General features: G+C 32.6%; 1 pseudogene; it reads right to left on the bottom strand.

Annotated features, from left to right (window-relative positions):
• Positions 1-27: 27 nt before the first annotated feature.
• On the bottom strand, positions 28-3,883 carry LOC131856267 (clathrin heavy chain 1-like; annotated as a pseudogene).
• Positions 3,884-18,252: the final 14,369 nt, after the last annotated feature.

Below are 18,252 nucleotides of genomic sequence, written 5' to 3'. Positions count from 1 at the left end.
TAATTATGCTCTTAAAAATGCTATTGGAGGTGCTGGCAAAGCAAGGGGAAGAAGCTGAGCATACATATTCTGTAAACAAAATAGGCACATATTTATTAAATTTTTAAAAAACCATCAGTAGAGTAGAACAAGTGCTCCTTGAGGCTCAATAAAGAAAAATGCATACTTGTTGAGCAACAAGATCTTTCTCTTCTCCTTGGATTTGTATTCTAGGCCATCCTCTAACTTGTCCTTAACAATCTCATCAACTTTTATTGTGTATTCTCGAATGAACTTTGAAAAAGATTTTATTTGAATTCTAGCTATTTAATTTTGTAGAAGATTTAAAATGTTTATTTAAGAGAAACTTAAAATATTCACAGGATCATCAGAGTATATCAAGAACCTGAAGTAGGTATGGAAACACAAAGTCAATCATATTATTCATCCAGGCAAGTTCCAAAGCCACATTTGGCTTGATCAAGTCATAGCATATGAACAAGCATGAAGCAAAGCATTCTTTCTTGCCCTGCAGTTTTAAATGCAAAAGTAAGCCCCATTTCAATGCCTCAATCCAAAATGAAAATTCAAAATATACTTTAGCCTGTGAGAGAGAACAACGAACTATATGTTTTACCAATTGTATACCTATTCCACAAAATACACCAGCAAATCCTCTACAAGTTCACAATCACCCGATTGAGAACTAGTTTCCATTGCATCCTTGTAAAGATTATCCTTTTTAGACAGTGCAACATATTAGCACATAATTTTTTTATAATTTCCTTAAAAATGCTATTTTTCTACAATTTCCTTGATTATGCTCTTAAAAATGCTATTTTTCTATAATTTCTTTAATTATGCTTTTAAAAATGCTATTTTTAAAATTAATTATGCTCTTAAAAATGCTATTTTTCTATAATTTTTTTAATTAGAATATTAAAAATGCTATTTTTCTATAATTTCCTTAATTATTCTCTTAAAAATGCTATTTTTCTATAATTTCCTTAATTATGCTCTTAATAATACTATTGGAGGTGCTGACAAAGGGGAAGAAGCTGAGCATACATATCCTGTAAACAAAATAGGCACATATTTATTATAATTTTTAAAGACTATCAGTAGAGTAGAACAAGTGCTACTTGAGGCTCAATAAAGAAAAATGCATACCTGTTGAGCAACAAGATCTTTCTCTTCTTTCTCCTTGGATTTTTCTTCTAGGAAAACCTCTAACTTGTCCTTAACAAGCTCATCAACTTTTGTCGTGTATTCTCGAATGAACTTTGAAAAAGATTTTTTTTGAATATTAGCTATTTAATTATGCAGAAGATTTAAAATGTTTATTAAAGAGAAACTTAAAATATTCACAGAATCATCAGAGTATATCAAGAACCTCAAGTAGGTATGGAAACACAAAGTCAATCATATTATTCATCCAAGCAAGTTCCAAAGCCACATCTGGTCTGATCAAGTCATAGCATATGAACAAGCATGAAGCAAAGCTTTCTTTCTTGCCCTCCAGTTCCAAATGCAAAAGTAAGCCCCATTTCAATGCCCCAATCCAAAATAAAAATTCAAAATATACTTTATCTTGTGAGAGAGAACAACCAACTATATGTTTTACCTATTATATACATATTCCACAAAATACACCAGCAATTCCTCTACAAGTTCATGACCAGCTGATTGAGAACTAGTTTCCATTTCATCCTTGTAAAGATTATCGTTTTTAGACAGTGCAACATGTTAGCACATAATTTTTGTATAATTTCCTTAAAAAGTATATTTTTCTATAATTTGCTTAATTATGCTCTTAAAAATGCTATTTTTCTATAATTTCTTTAATTATGTTCTTAAAAATGCTATTTTTAAAATTAATTATGCTCTTAAAAATGTTATTTTTCTATAATTTCCTTAATTATGCTCTTAAAAATGCCATTTTTCTATAATTTTCCTTAGTTATACTCTTAAAAATGCTATTTTTCTATAATTTCCTTAATTATGCTCTTAACAATGCTATTGGAGGTGTTGGCAAAGCAAAGGGAAGACTCTGAGCATACATATTTTGTAAACAAAATAGGCACATATCGATTAGAATTTTTAAAAATCGTGAGTACAGTAGAACAAGTTCTTCTTGAGGCTCAATAAAGCAAAATGTATACCTGTTGAACAACAAGATCTTTCTCTTCTTGGACAACCTCTAACTTGTCCTTAACAAGCTCATCAACTTTTGTCGTGTATTCTCGAATGAACTTTGAAATTTTTTTTTTTTGAATATTAGCTATTTAATTCTAGAGAAGATTTAAAAGGTTTATTAAAGAAAACTTAAAATATTCATAGAATCATCAGAGTATATCAAGAACCTGAAGTAGGTATGGAAACACAAAGTCAATCATATTATTCATCCAGGAGAGTTCCAAAGTCACATGTGGTTTGATCATGTCATAACATAAGAACACTCATGAAGAAAACCATTCTTTCTTGCCCTACGATTCCAATTGTAAAAGCAAGCCCCATTTCAATGCCCCAATCCAAAATGAAAATTTGAAATATACTTTAGCCTGTGAGAGAGAACAACCAACTATATGTTTTACCGATTGTATACCTATTCCGCAAAATACACCAACAATTCCTCTGCAAGTTCACAATCACCCGATTGAGAACTAGTTTCCATTGCATCCTTGTAAAGATTATCCTTTTTAGACAGTGCAACATATTAGCACATAATTTTTCTATAATTTTCATAAAAATGCTATTTTTCTATAATTTCCTTAATTATGCTCTTAAAAATGCCATTTCTCTATAATTTCCTTAGTTATGCTCTTAAAAATGCTATTTTTCAAATTAATTATGCTCTTAAAAATGCTATTTTTCTATAATTTCCTTAATTATGCTCTTAAAAATTCTATTTTTCTATAATTTCCTTAATTATTCTCTTAAAAATAATATTGGAGGTGCTGGGAAAGCAAGCGGAAGAAGACGAGCATACATATTATGTAAACAAAATAGGCACATATTTATTAGAATTGTTTTTTTTGGATTAGATATCATATAATCAGTACATATCATCTCATTCGAGAATCCACGTTACAAACTTATTACAAATATCAGCTCCTTTTGAGCAAACTAACAACAATTGAAAGACCAAGGGTCACAACTTAGAAATCCACTTTACGAAGACCAAGAGTCACAACTTAGAATTCTACATAAAGGTGTCCCTCATGGGAGTTGAACTTGGGTCTCCACATTGAGAACTCAATGCTTTAACCAACTAAGCTCAACCCCTTGGACATATTTATTAGAATTTTTAAAAACCATTAGTAGAGTAGAACAAGTGCTCTTTGATTCTCAATCAAGCGAAATGCATACCTGTTGAGCAACAAGATCTTTCTCTTCTTTCTCCTTGGATTTCTCTTCTTGGATAGCTTCTAATTTTTCCTTAACAAGGTCATCAACTTTTGTCATGCATTCTCAAATGAACTTTTAAAAAGATTTTTTTTTTGAATATTAGCTATTTAATTCAGTAGAAGATTTAAAATGTTTATTAAAGAGAAACATAAAATATTCACATAATCATTAGAGTATATCAAGAACCTGTAGTAGGTATGGAAACACAAATTCAATCATATTATTCATCCAGGAAAGTTCCAAAGCCACATTTGGACTGATCAAGTCATAGCATATGAACAAGCATTAAGCAAAGCATTATTTCTTGCCTTGCAGTTCCAATTGCAAAACTAAGCCCCATTTCAATGCCTAATCCACAATTAAAATTGAAAATATACTTTAGCCTGTCAGAGAGATCAACCAACTATATGTTTTAACAATTGTATACCTATTCCACAAAATACACCAACAATTCCTCTGCAAGTTCACGATCACCTGATTGAGAACTAGTTTCCATTTTATCCTTGTAAAGATTATCCTTTTTAGACAATGCAACATGTTAGAACATAATTTTTCTATAATTTCCTTAAAAATGGTATTTTTTCTACAATTTCCTTAATTATGCTCTTAAAATGCTATTTTTCTATAATTTTCTTAATTGTGCTCTTAAAAATGCTATTGGAGGTGCTGGCAAAGAAAGGGGAAGAAGCTGAGCATACACACTTTGTAAACAAAATAGGCACATAATTATTAGAATTTTTAAAAACTATTTGTAGAGTAGAACAAGTGCTTCTTGAGGCTCGATTAAGCAAAATGCATACTTATTGAGCAACAAAATCTTTCTCTTCTTTCTCCTTGGATTTCTCTTCTTGTACAACATCTAACTTGTCCTTAACAAGCTCATCAAATTTTGTCATGTATTCTCGAATGAACTTTAAAAAAGATTTTTTTTGAATATTAGCTATTTAATTTTGCAGAAGATTTAAAATGTTTATTAAAGAGAAACTTAAAATATTCATAGAATCATTAGAGTATATCAAGAACCTGAAGTAGGTATGGAAACACAAAGTCAATCATATTATTCATCGTAGAAAGTTCCAAAGCCACATCTGGTCTGATCAAGTCATAGCATATGAACAAGCATGAAGCAAAGCATTCTTTCTTGCCCTATAGTTCCAATTGCAAAAGTAAGCCCCATTTCAATGCCCCAATCCAAAAAGAAAATTCAAAATATACTTTAGTCTATGAGAGAGAACAACCAACTATATGTTTTACCAATTGTATACCTGTTCCACAAAATACACCAACAATTCCTCTACAAGTTCACGATCAGCCGATTGAGAACGAGTTTCCATTGCATTCTTGTAAAGATTATCCTTTTTAGACAGTGCAACATGTTAGCACATAATTTTTCTATAATTTACTTAAAAATGCTATTTTTCAATAATTTCCTTAATTATGCTCTTAAAAATGCTATTTTTCTATAATTTCCTTAATTATGCTCTTAAAATGCTATTTTTCAAATTTATTTATTTTTTTCAATAAAAGTGGGCAAGCCACTAAACTTTATTATTAATTATGCTATTTTTCAAATTAATTATGCTCTTAAAAATGCTATTTTTCTATAATTTCCTTAATTATGCTCTTGAAAATGCTATTTTTCTATAATTTCCTTAATTATGCTCTTAACTATTGGAGGTGGTGGCAAAGGAAGGGGAAGAAGTTGAGCATACATATTCTGTAAATAAAATAGGCACATATTTATTAGAATTTTTAAAAACTATTCGTAGAGTAGAACAAGTGCTCCTCGAGGCTCAATTAAGCAAAATGCATATCTGTTGAGCAACAAGATCTTTCTCTTCTTTCTCCTTGATTTCTATTCTTGGACAACCTCTAACTTGTCCTTAACAAGCTCATCAACTTTTGTCGTGTATTCTCTAATGAAATTTGAAAAATAATTTTTTTGAATATTAGCTATTTAATTTTGCAGAAGATTTAAAATGTTTATTAAAGAGAAACTTAAAATATTCATAGAATCATCAGAGTATATCAAGAACCTGAAGTAGGAATGGAAATGCAAATTCAATCATATTATTCATCCAGGCAAGTTCCAAAGCCACATCTGGTCTGATCAAGTCATAGCATATGGACAAGCATGAAGAAAAGCATTCTTTCTTGCCCTGCAGTTCCAATTGCAACAGTAAGCCCCATTTTAATGTCCCAATCCAAAATGAAAATTCCAAATATACTTTAGCCTTTGAGAGAGAACAACCAACTATATGTTTTACAAATTGTATACCCGTTGCACAAAATATACCAACAATTCCTTTGGAAGTTCACAATCACTCGCTTGAGAACTAGTTTCATTGCATCATTGTAAAGATTATCCTTTTAAGACAGTGCAATATGTTAGCACGTAATTTTTTTGATATTTTCCTTAAAAATGCTATTTTTCTATAATTTCCTTAATTATGCTCTTAAAAATGCTATTTTTCTATAATTTCCTTAATTATGCTCTTAAAAATGCTATTGGAGGTGCTGGTAAAGAAAGGGGAAGAAGTCGAGAATACATATTCTGTAAACAAAATAGGCACATATTTATTATAATTTTTAAAAATCATGAGTAGAGTAGAACAAGTTCTCCTTGAGGCTCAATTAAGAAAAATGCATTCCTGTTGAGCAAGAAGATCTTTCTCTTCTTTGTCCTTGGATTTCACTTATTGGACAACCTCTAACTTGTCCTTAACAAGCTCATCAACTTTTGTTGTGTATCCTCGCATGAACTTTAAAAAAGATTTTTTTTTAATATTAGCTATTTAATTTTGCAGAAGATTTAAAATGTTTATTAAAGAGAAACTTAAAATATTCATAGAATCATCAGAGTATATCAAGAATCTGAAGTAGGTATGGAAACACAGAGCCAATCATATTATTCATCTAGACAAGTTCCAAAGCCACATATGGTCTGATCAATTCATAATATATGAACAAGCATGAAGCAAAGCATTCTTTCTTGCACTGCAGTTCCAATTGCAAAAGTAAGCCCCAATCCAAAATAAAAATTCAAAATATACTTTATCCTGTGAGAGAGAACAACCAACTATATGTTTTACCAATTGTATACATGTTCCACAAAATACACTAGCAATTCCTCTCCAAGTTCACGATTACCCGATTGAGAACTAGTTTCCATTGCATCCTTGTAAAGATTATCGTTTTTAGAGAGTGCAACATGTTAGCACATAATTTTTCTATAGAATTTCCTTAAAAATGCTACTTTTCTATAATTTCCTTAATTATTCTCTTAAAAATGCTATTTTTCAAATTAAGCAATATGGGTTTCCTTTTGAGGTGAGGAGGCCTGGCAAATAGGTTCTTGGGATTGATCAAAGTGTACAAGTAATTATCAGAAAGGGTAAAGCTCCCATGCTGAACAAAGTTTTTGTTCAGATTGTATTAAATCCATTATCGATTTTTGTATCTTAAAGGAGTTGAAAATGATTGAAATTGCACATTTTTGGTATAAGTTATATTGATGAGGGCACTTAAAATAACAAAGACCGATTTTGCATCCGGATACCATATATTGATGAGAGAGCATAGCAAGATGAAATTGTACTCATCGATATAAGTTATATTGATCAAGGAGCAAAGTTGAGGAAAATTGATGCATCGGCAAAAACTATACTGATATGACCCATCGACATAGTAAACACTAGGGACAACATTGGAGAATTGTCTTGCCGATAGCTGATGAGGCTATTGGTAAGACTTATACTGATAAGAGTGGAAAAAAGAAGAGTCTATCTGTATAACCAAAGTGATCAATATGTGTTACATTGAGCCACCTCGATGCCCGAAGAAATCATCGGTGAAACATATACCGATGGAACATACTCTATCGGGAAGACTTTGCTTATCAATATATTTCATTTCGGATTACCCTGATACCCGATGAAGGAGCAGACTGATTGAGCGAAGTGAAGACACTATCAAGAATACTCATGACGATGAAGCTGGTTGCATGAGGAAGAGCTATGCCGATGGTGAAGCCCATCGGGGAAACAATGCCTATCGCGATAACGCTAAATGAGCTCACCCGACACCTGATAAGAATATTGGCTTGAGATATACCAATGAGGAGGAAAAGTAGTCATCGACTTAGGGTATCCCAATAAGAGAAAGTAAGATGTCAAAGTAGATAAAGGGCTTTTCAAAGAGTGCCAAAAGGGAAATATTCTTCGGGGAGACTAATGCTGATGATCCGTTGTCATATTAGAATTCAAAACCAATTTTTTTAAAAATCTTCTATTTAATACTTGCAGTAGATGCATCTATGATTCACATGAGGCAAATTTTATGAGAAGTTCATTATTGCAAAAGAATACGATGAAACTAGAAATTGCCTTGTCTAAATATTGTGTTGGTGAAAGAAAAATACACAGATAGAATACATTGCACCTTTGAAAAACATAGCAAAGGATTGTAATTGCAGAAATGGAAGCTTCGAGTTCAACATGAAAGAAGAGGGCGGCCAAGAAAGCAAAAATTGAAGAGGTGCCTCCAATCAGGAGGTTAAAGCAAGACATGATAGACCAAATTCAAGCACCCAACCTAAAATCCAGAAGGTCAAAGTAGGACCTGTCGGGGAGAGACCAATTAGGATACAAGTATAGAGAGGTTAGAGATGTCTGGACCAAGATAAGGGGACATGAACTGTTTATGTTCCACTATTTAAGGAGGAGAAAGGAGATGTCGCTCTGTAATCCTTGGATGACAAATTTAGGTAAGCTAATAGTCTTCGATATTTTTATAAACATAAGATTGCTAGAGGTTTTGGTGAGGAATTATAATTTGGTGAAGAGGTGCATTTATCTCCCGAATGGGGATGCATTTATTAGATTTTCTGTGGGTACCATAAATGAGGTTTTCAATTTAGACCCTAGTCCTGATAAGCCCTTGTCCTTTGGGGAGTTGGAGGAAGAATACATTAGAATGGACACTACATATGCTGGCTAGAAATTTTCCATTCACAGGAGACATGCAAGAAAATTAGTAGAGGAAGACGGGCCACCATTCAACATTGGTTTGTTCAGACACTACTTGTAGTACATATATATGTTGTGTGGGCAAGTAGGAGGGGTGGCGGTTCTTGATCTAGCAAGCACTGGGCTGCTGGTGTTAGCCTCTGATATACAAATGTATGAACCTAGGCCTTTTGACTATGCAACATATCTAGTGGAGAGGTTGCACAAATATTTTTTAAACCTTAGGGATGATACTCATCCCAATTTCAAAATTTATTCACTATTGATGCATCTAGTGTTATTTTATGGATATGTAAAGGGTTTTTGGCTTGAGGGCCTAAAATTAAATACCAAGAACAGGGAAGGTGAGGAACAACCCATCTAATTGTGGTGATCTCTTTGGAATTATCGATATATGAGGTCCAACTATATTAAGTTTGAAGAACTTATTGTGATGCCATTGTACCAAATGTATGGGATTTCATGTGAAGGGCCTATCTCTGACGAGATCAAGAGGTTCCTAAGACCCAGGGATTATGATGAAAGACACATTGTTGATCATAACTAGGGGGATTGGTTTGCGAATAAGGATTTTACATGTTTTAGAGTATATGGATTTGATGGGAGCCCCTACATGCTGCCAAAAATAGTACCAGACGTAATAGCTTATCTAGAGATTGTGAGGCAATTGAATGTGTCCAATGCTAAACATTTTGCAAATATGCGTAAGAAAGCCTTCCTACTTGGGACATTGAGTTTTGGTGATTTCACCATAGTCTCAACCAAAGCCTATGAAATAATTGATAAGAAGTTGACAGAAGAATACAATTTGTTTGAGCATTATGCTAGGAAATATTATGATCCTGAAGGATACATTCACTCATGCAAGAAGAGACAGAACTTGGGAGGTTATCTGTATGTCAGTATTGAGGCTGAAGATATCTTCAGGAACATGGAGGATGCAGAGGCCAAAGAGGTAATTGATCAACTGAATAATGAACTAGCAGAAAAGAGATAGAGACTCTAGGAATAAATTGAAACTGAGCATGAGGAGATGGAAAGTGAATCTGATGAGAGTGCAGTTGTCTCTAGATGGCAAGTGCCAGAGAAGGAAGAAGAGCCAAACATGCAGGTCCAAATAGAGACAACATTAGAAGTTCATGCTGACTCTCGATTAGAGGAGTTTTTTTCTTTTTTTGCTGATGATGTTTTTATTCATTCCAAAGAACTTAAATCATTCTTGTACAATTTTAAAGGGAAGAAATTGAGGGACTCTATTCCCAACATAACGTCTGATAATCAGGGTGAGTTGTTAAAGAAATTAAAAGAGGAAATTGATGCAAAGATAACCACAATGACCCCTCAAAAGGGGAGGCAACTTCTTATAGAGGCTGGGGTGATTTTGTTTCCTGGATGGGACCTCAGTGCTTCTTTTATCTTTGACAATTTATTGCATTTAGGAAACAAGGAATTCAAATTGGATATACAAGGTGTAAACGATGTATTTATTGGTTTAATATTTGATCAGGATGAGGAAGCTTTGTTGTTATGGTCTCTGTACCCTCCCAACAAGAGACCAAAGATCATTGATGTTGACAAGGCCTCTAGCCATATGATAAAACTAAAAGTTGGTGAAATTGATCCAATTGTTTCTGCTGATATCGAAGTGGATATTTCAAATTTCAATAAAGCACATATGGTCAGAGTAGTGAGGGAGAGGAATTCGTACAAGGTGTTTTATGAAGAAATGCTAAGGAGAAGTGGGAAACAGGTGCCAATGGTTCTTACTTCAGATAGAGCTCAATGGAAGAAAAAATGTGAGGAGTTGCAACAAAAAAAAAAAAAGGATATTAAAACAAATGCAAAGTGTGAGGGTAGATACTGCTGCTGTATTACTAACTAAAAGATTTGAGGTTTTACGAGGCTTTCTGAAAGAATTCTGGACAGTATTTCAAAAGAACATGGACAATGTAGTTTCACACAACATAATTTCAAATAGATTGGGAAAAAGGTTGCATGATAAAACAATGGCCAAAGTGGAAACAAAAGAAATTGAAAAAATAAAGAGGTTGTTGGTTAAACACAATAAATTTGATGAACAATTACAATTTAAATATGATAAATTCAAACAAATTGTTCAACATGGTTTCCCAGATTCAATTGATCATAAGGGTGAGATAAAGGATAAATATGTATGGATATCATAATGTTGTAGTCTTCTCAATGCCACCCTTGATATTGCCCAAATTGATGGGATTGAATTGAAAGAGACTGTGAAACGGATGGAAAACTTTGTCACACTGTAACTCATTGTCAGAGATATTATCCATGATACAAACACATATAAGTCAGAGAAGTACTTGGAGCATATCCAGAAGTGCAACAAGATGTTGGGAGACCAGACTTGATGTCTAAGTTGGAGCCCATAGTCATGTTTTTCTATGTTTTTATAATATGTTCATATTGTAAAGATAATTTTTAGGAAGTTAGTTTTTAGTTAGTTTTAGTTTTAATGAAAGGGTATGCCCTTTCACTTTCAAACTGAATCCTCATCTATAAATGGAGGATATTTTAGAACAAGTGGGGGAAATACCTCTTTTATGATTTTATCAAGACAATTTTATACAACACTTATGTAGTTTATTTTCTGGAAATATCAAAGTTGATGGATGATACATATTGAAATCAACTGGTTTGATTATCTATTTTCAATATAAATTTCAAGTGTTCTTCATTCTGAATGGTACATGCTTTTCAATTGATTGATTTGTTCCATGTGCTAAATCTATTTTATTAGATTGCGTCAATGTGCTATCTTATGCTATTGTGATTGAGACTAATTTCCAGTTTGAGCATCAATTTGAAAGGTTGGTTGGAAAGTTTCAAATTGTCTTATTGGTCTTTTAGAGAAAAGTTAAAATTTAATAAGACTAACTGCATTTTATATTTTAGTTACAATCCATATAGATGCTTGTGATGTGATGGTCTTGTTTCGAAAAGAAGTTATTAAAACTGTCTCCATGGTTATACGTAGGATCTTTCAATTTAAAATAGTATGAAATCAGTAAGGGATAAAGGTAGCGGTCTGTTGTTGATCTGATATAATTAAATTAGGTATTTTCAGAAGCAATATTCATCAAGGAATCATACTTTTAATTTATACAGGCACAACTTCATAAAAATTTATAAGTAAGCATTTCATAATTTTCAGCAAGCAATAAATATAACCAGACAAAATTCAAGAATCATTTGCCTCCTCGAAGGGTCACTGGTTTTTTGAAACAAATACAATAAAACAAAAGATACTCATGAAATTTTTCCAAACCAAATAGCTACTAAAGAGAACATCTAGAAAAACTTAATACCCAAGTGAAAGACATCTCGGTAACCCTAAAAACACTAACAGAATAAAAGAGTTGAGAGCCATACCTTATGCATGATGTCAACCACTCGTGTGTGGTCTACTCTAAGGGCAAGGACATTCAAGAGGTCATTAATAAGATCTGGGTATTCTTGCAAATAAAAGTGGATAACTTTATAGTACAATTCAACATTGGCCACTTTAACTACAACATCTTTGAATTGCATATGATCCCATGCCTCTAAAGAATGGTTCATGATAGTAGTGGCAACATTATCATATTCATCATCTGGAATATATAAATATGCAAGTTCCTTCTAGTGCTGCTGCTCATCACAAACACCGATATGAGTTCATCAAAGTGACCCCTCTTTTGATAGTAATCATTGACCTCTTCCAAGTCATCCACTTGGAACAAAAAAAAATGTTAGAACACAAAAAAAATCAATTTCTCACCTTCATAGTTACACATAACACTGTAGATGAACCTTCCCAGATTATCATGAAAACAAAGAGGTGCCTTTGACTAAAAGAATCAAAATCCAAAATATTTAATCTTAATATCACAATACTTATTTATAGAAAAGAAAAAAAGAACACACATAAAAAACAACTTCTGTTGAAAAAAAGAAAAAAAACTCAAAAAATCTTAGCATATGCATAAATAAGCTCACTATCAACCTTTGGCTCTTTAATATTTTTCCTTACCATCAACAAATACTTAACTAGTTCATGATACACATTAGCTAGCTCTGCAACCCTTAACACATTAAAAACAACTTATGTTGAAAAAAATCCAAAAAAACTTAAAAAACAAACCACTTACTTGTGTTGTTGTTCGTGTTGGCTCTATTGGACCCTGCAATTAAGATTCAATATACATTATTCAATAAGATTAACTGTTAAACATAATGAAATATTGAAAAGTGTGTTATCTTATTGATCTTCGCTTGGTTTTGAGAATAGTTTAATATTCTCTACTTAACAGGGCCAACCATGTGAAGGTGGAAGCTCATTTGGCCCCTCCCCCCCTAACATCACTCTAAATTCCCCGTTAACATCTAACATTCATTCATTATTTCATCCATTAATAAAATATAACATTCATTTATTATCACATAACGTTCAATAGCACATAACATTCATTAACACTCATTAACACACAACATTCATCAATATTTATTAACACATACCATTCATGAACATTCATTAGCACATAATTACATTCATTAACACATAAAAATCAGTCATTATCAAATAATGTAGATTACAATCATTTTTTTTTTATTGAAGCTATGTAAAGACTAAATGGAGCATCGTTTTCTTCATCATTTCCCCCCTCTGCTCGTGATCTCGATGTTTGCCTAGTCCTCTTCTGAGGATGAGGACACCGATGCAAAGGGGGGTCCTCTAGAATAACAAAGAAATGGGTTGAATTCAAATCATTTTTTATGTTTATTACGAGTATTTCATTAATTTAAAGAACATAACTGTGGCACTCTTTACTTGATGGGGCCACATCATCTTCGAAATCATTTTGTCTAGCCTCAACCTCAACATGATGAACACCCTCTAGATCCTCTGGAGTTGAAATACGAAAGGTTAGATTAATCAATACACCAATTGCAATTAAATTTGTTTAAAGGAATAATAGTGGTCCTCTTTACCTGACTGGGGAACATCACGTTCCTAATGTTGTCTACTCGAATCAAGCTCCACTTGGTCACCACTGACTACATGCTCTAAAATATTAACAAAAAGGTTACATTAATTTCTACAACAATTACAATTTAAGATGTTTATTTGTCTTAATAATTACATAAAAAAATTAAATAGCAAATGAATACCTCCACTACTGGGATGCACATCCAGACCTTCATGTGGAGGTTGTGTTCCATGATTATCAGGCTACATTCCAATGTCATGCGCATTGTTCTAATTGCTTGCTTAATTAAAACAAATAAATTCACTTAATGTTGGAACTTAACATCAAATAGATTATTGGCAAAGTATTCAATTTAAAATTATTTTTATATAGCTTATTTACCTGTGTGAAGGATGCACCAGAATCTTGTGTTTGTCCACTCAATTCTCGTAGCCGTTTAGCCACAACTGTATAGCCTTGTTGGTAGGAAATTCTCATGTCATCTTGTGTGGTCACTCTAATGAATTCAGAGCCCTGCATTTTTTCTTAATATCGTGAATTTTACTTGTATTGTTTGATAAAAAAAAAATGTTTGCAATTTATAAATATTTTGATGCGATATTTCATTTACTGATACTTACAATTTGTGCGACATGTTTCATATAAGCACCAGAGTTGAGTCTGTGTTGCTCGTGCTTTTCTTGTCTTGCCTTGGTTGCCTTTGATGTGTCACTCAGTTTATGAAAAAGTTTGAAATATGTTAGATTATATAAATATAAAGAGTATTTAGTACATAATTACATTCTTAATAGTATCACATACCTTCTTCTGGCGTTTGGTGGTGTATTTCCTTTTTTCCTTTTAATTCTCTCCTTCACATCCAAAATTAGGTCCTTCCACTCCTTCTCTAGAATCATTTGGGGACGCTTGTACTTTACGTTCTTATCTAAATGTGTCCTATACTGGTCCCTCACATATTTTAGATATGTGCCAGTTTTTTCAAGGAGCTTGGTTTTGTTGAATGTGTCATTTCCGAACAACTCAACCATATGGTTTGTGAGTTTGTGAGTTCATCTTTTAACATGTTTTCTTGGTCATTCCACCTTTTAAGAAAAAACAAACCTATTAGATTCATAAATGAATTGAAGCTACCTTTAATATAGTTCAAGAAATGGATCAAAGGAAAACTATTCTAGAAATGATGTGAAATAAAAATAGTGGATTAGGGTTAGTTCACATACGATGTTCCACCTTTTACGTATGGTGGGGCCCAAACATCTACAATGCAATGTTATTAAGATTTTTTATAAAAAATATCATTTCCTGCAAACAAATCATGGGATCATTAGTCCAAAATGAGTGATCAGTAAATAAATTACAATTACACTATATATAATAATAACTTTAAAGTACCTGGAATCTTCTGTATCTTCAAGGGAATCAATTCTTCATCGCTCACCACCAATGTGGCCTGTAACGTTCCCATACTAGCAATATGAGATGATCTAGGAAATGATGGTATGTTATCACTAGTATTCACCTCTGGCGCATCCTCATGTGCATCTCCTACTGCAGAAAATAAATCCACAATGAAATGCCCCCAAGAAAGAACACTTCAATGGAAATAAACAAATAATAAAAGAGAGAGCAAAAGAGGGATCTACCAATAGTGGGCGGGTCAACATGACGAGCAGTAGAGGATGTCTACATGCTGCCTATTATCGACATTGCAGTCAGCAATACAGATGGGGATAACATCGAATGAGGTGGCATTTCCATAGGAACATTGGCAACACCTGAAGAATAATACATCAAATATATGAAAACTGCAAGAATTGTAAACAAGCATGAACCTTTATTAAGAGTTGTAAAGAAATATGAACCTTTATTAATTTTTCAATGCTAATCTTAATGATACAAAAATATGAAGGAGAATAAGGAAGGTAGGTTTTGATGCAGGACAAAGGTATAGAAATTTGTGACAAGAGGGTAGTGCAAGTGATAAACTAGTATAGTCCATACAAAATATAGTCCATGAAATCTATTTATTTAGATTGCTTCAATGTTCTATCTCATGTTGTCAAACTTCACACTGTCTTATTGGTCTTTGTAATGTCCCTACTTTAAAATATAATTTAATAATAGTAAATTAAAATACAAAAGAATTAAAAAAAAAGAAAATTCAATTAGAATATTAAAGAATATAATTAAAATAATTAATTATATTTAATTAAGTTAATAAATCATCAAAAGACATGGAAGGAAAAGATGTGACTCCCTCATCAATGAGATATAAAAGGGAGAAGAGAAGCTCATTTTAGAGGGGGGAGAATTTGAGAATGTGGAGTGCAAATCTGATTTAAATGAGAAGTGCAGATCTGATTAGAATAAGAAGCGCAGTTCTCGATTATTTTCCAAAAGAATATGGACAATGTTGTGTCTCATAATAGGATCAAGAACAGATTGGGTGTGAAGTTAAATGAGAAAACTTCAAAAGGAGCATCATCATCATCATCATCATCATCATCTACTTCTTTGGTATCTTCTTCTTCCATCTCATTATAATTTATCAACCTTTTTCTTGGATCATGTCTAACAACAAATGACCAACCCGGTTTATGTGGAACCTCTGACTAAAATACCTATGCACATTGGCTTGGAAGAACATAGGGCTCATCCCCAACTAGCTCAAATGACCTTGTATTAACCATTGTAAATCCATTATCATGTTCAATAATAGTTCTATCAGGATCATTTTTATTCAGTCATAGCCTATACTATTTGACAACAAACATAACTAATTTGAAGGAATTAAATTCACACTCAAATATATCATCCAAAATTCCATAGTATGGATTTTGAGACTCTTGAGGATGTATGTCATTTCTAGATGAAATATTGGTCACCTCAAAGACTACAGTTATCCCAGAATCACAAGTTTTCTTCGTGTCATCCAACTTTTGATGCAAAATTTATGACAATTGCAGCACATAGCCTTGTGGTGTTTGACCTGCAATATGTCTAACATGTTAAAATTATTGCATCGTGATTTGATTAACATACGGGTGATTAATAAAATTATACGTACCTGTTCATCTCTTAAACTATATGCTAAATCAATTTCCCTTTGCGTAACATTGGAATCTCCATTACGATGAGTTTTTTTAACCAATGAAGCCACACCTTCCCATGTTAATGTGCAACCATAATGTTGACATCGTTCAATCCATACCATCATCCAATCAAGATTGTTTGCAATATACAAATGTGGCACATCCCACTCCTGACCAACTGTACAAATAATTAATAGCTGACTTACAACCAATTTATTTGGAAGATTAAGAATTAATTAACTACAATAACATCTTATAATTACCTCTCACTTTTCTCAATCTACCTTTCCCCATCAAGTATTCCTCTTTCAATTTTTTAATGGGGCTGGGATCCCAAATGCGATCTACGTGGATGTCTACTGCAAAGTTAGGAAGATATTCAACAATGTACACCATAGTCTGGTATACCATATATCCCTCCACCATAGAACCCTCAAGATGTGCTCTTTTTTGAACCAAAGCCTTAAAAAATTTCAAGTGCCTCTCAACCATCCACCTAGTGTGTACAGGTCCATGCAATTCAATCTCCTCAACTTGGTGTATGAGGTAGTATTCTTGTGCATTGAAAAAAGTTGAAGGTAGAGACTTTTGCATTTCACACATTAAATGAGGAATTCTTCTCTTTCAATATTTATATCTTCGTTATGGATTTCTTTAGATGACAATCACCTTGAAGAGATTCAAGATGCAAAAATCTATAAATGAGACTTTACAAAATAATATACAATATATTACATAACAAGTAAAACAAATCGCAAATATATTATCTATACAACAAATTGAACAAAGATCACTACTTACCTCCTGTATTTTCCAAGATTATATATGACTTGCTTGTCATTATTGTCAAAGTTGTCTGGAAGAGATAGAGGTAGAACATACTGCAACAATTATCAAATGATCTTTTCATTGTTTTCTAACATAATACAATGAAAAGTACATGCGTAGTATATAAATATTTAGTAAATACTCAAGAACATGAATTACCTTAATGAAGGTATGCCAATCATGTGTTTTCATCTCTGACCCAAATTCACTTTTCTTTGATATGATATTGTTTATGTCCATAACAAATCCAGTGGGAAATTGAATTTTTTGTATGACTTCTTTTATAGAATTGCTTTGCTAGTCCATTAATAACCAAGGAAGGGCACTTATATTAACCTGGTCTCCATTGCGATTTGATTGAATGACATTTTTCATTGCATGATTGGATTCTTGAATGTCACTACAAATTTTGACAATTTTTTCTTTGTCACGCCTTACCTCCAATATTTTCCCTAATGTCTCTGTTATATTCTTTCCCATATGCATAGTATCAAACAAATGCACAATTTGTAGCTCCTCGTAGTAGGGCAACGTACTAAAATGTCTCGGAATTAATTCTATTATATTCCAACTTCCATAGGCAAGGTGTCATTCTTCGTGGCTTTGATGTAGTCTCTTCTTTCCCATTGAAAAGTTGTTTTTCAGTATTTCAATACTTATGAAATCCGTGGAGGAAGTGCCTATACTCATCAAACACCTACTTTGCTAAACTTTTTGAATGACGGGATTTCATCTTTGGACCACAAACTGGACATGTAAATTTTCCCTTTGTTTGAAGACCTACAAGATAATGTATAACTGAATTAAAATATGTTAATTTTTATAAATATAATAATATATAATAATAATAATAATGCGCAACTTGAACACTGTAACATATGACAAAAATGTGTGAGTCCTGGGGCATCATGT

Source organism: Cryptomeria japonica, chromosome 1 (assembly GCF_030272615.1).
Source record: "Cryptomeria japonica chromosome 1, Sugi_1.0, whole genome shotgun sequence".
Taxonomy (NCBI): domain Eukaryota; kingdom Viridiplantae; phylum Streptophyta; class Pinopsida; order Cupressales; family Cupressaceae; genus Cryptomeria; species Cryptomeria japonica.
The sequence above is the reverse complement of the archived record's forward strand: the minus strand, read 5'-3'. Positions and strand labels throughout refer to the sequence as shown.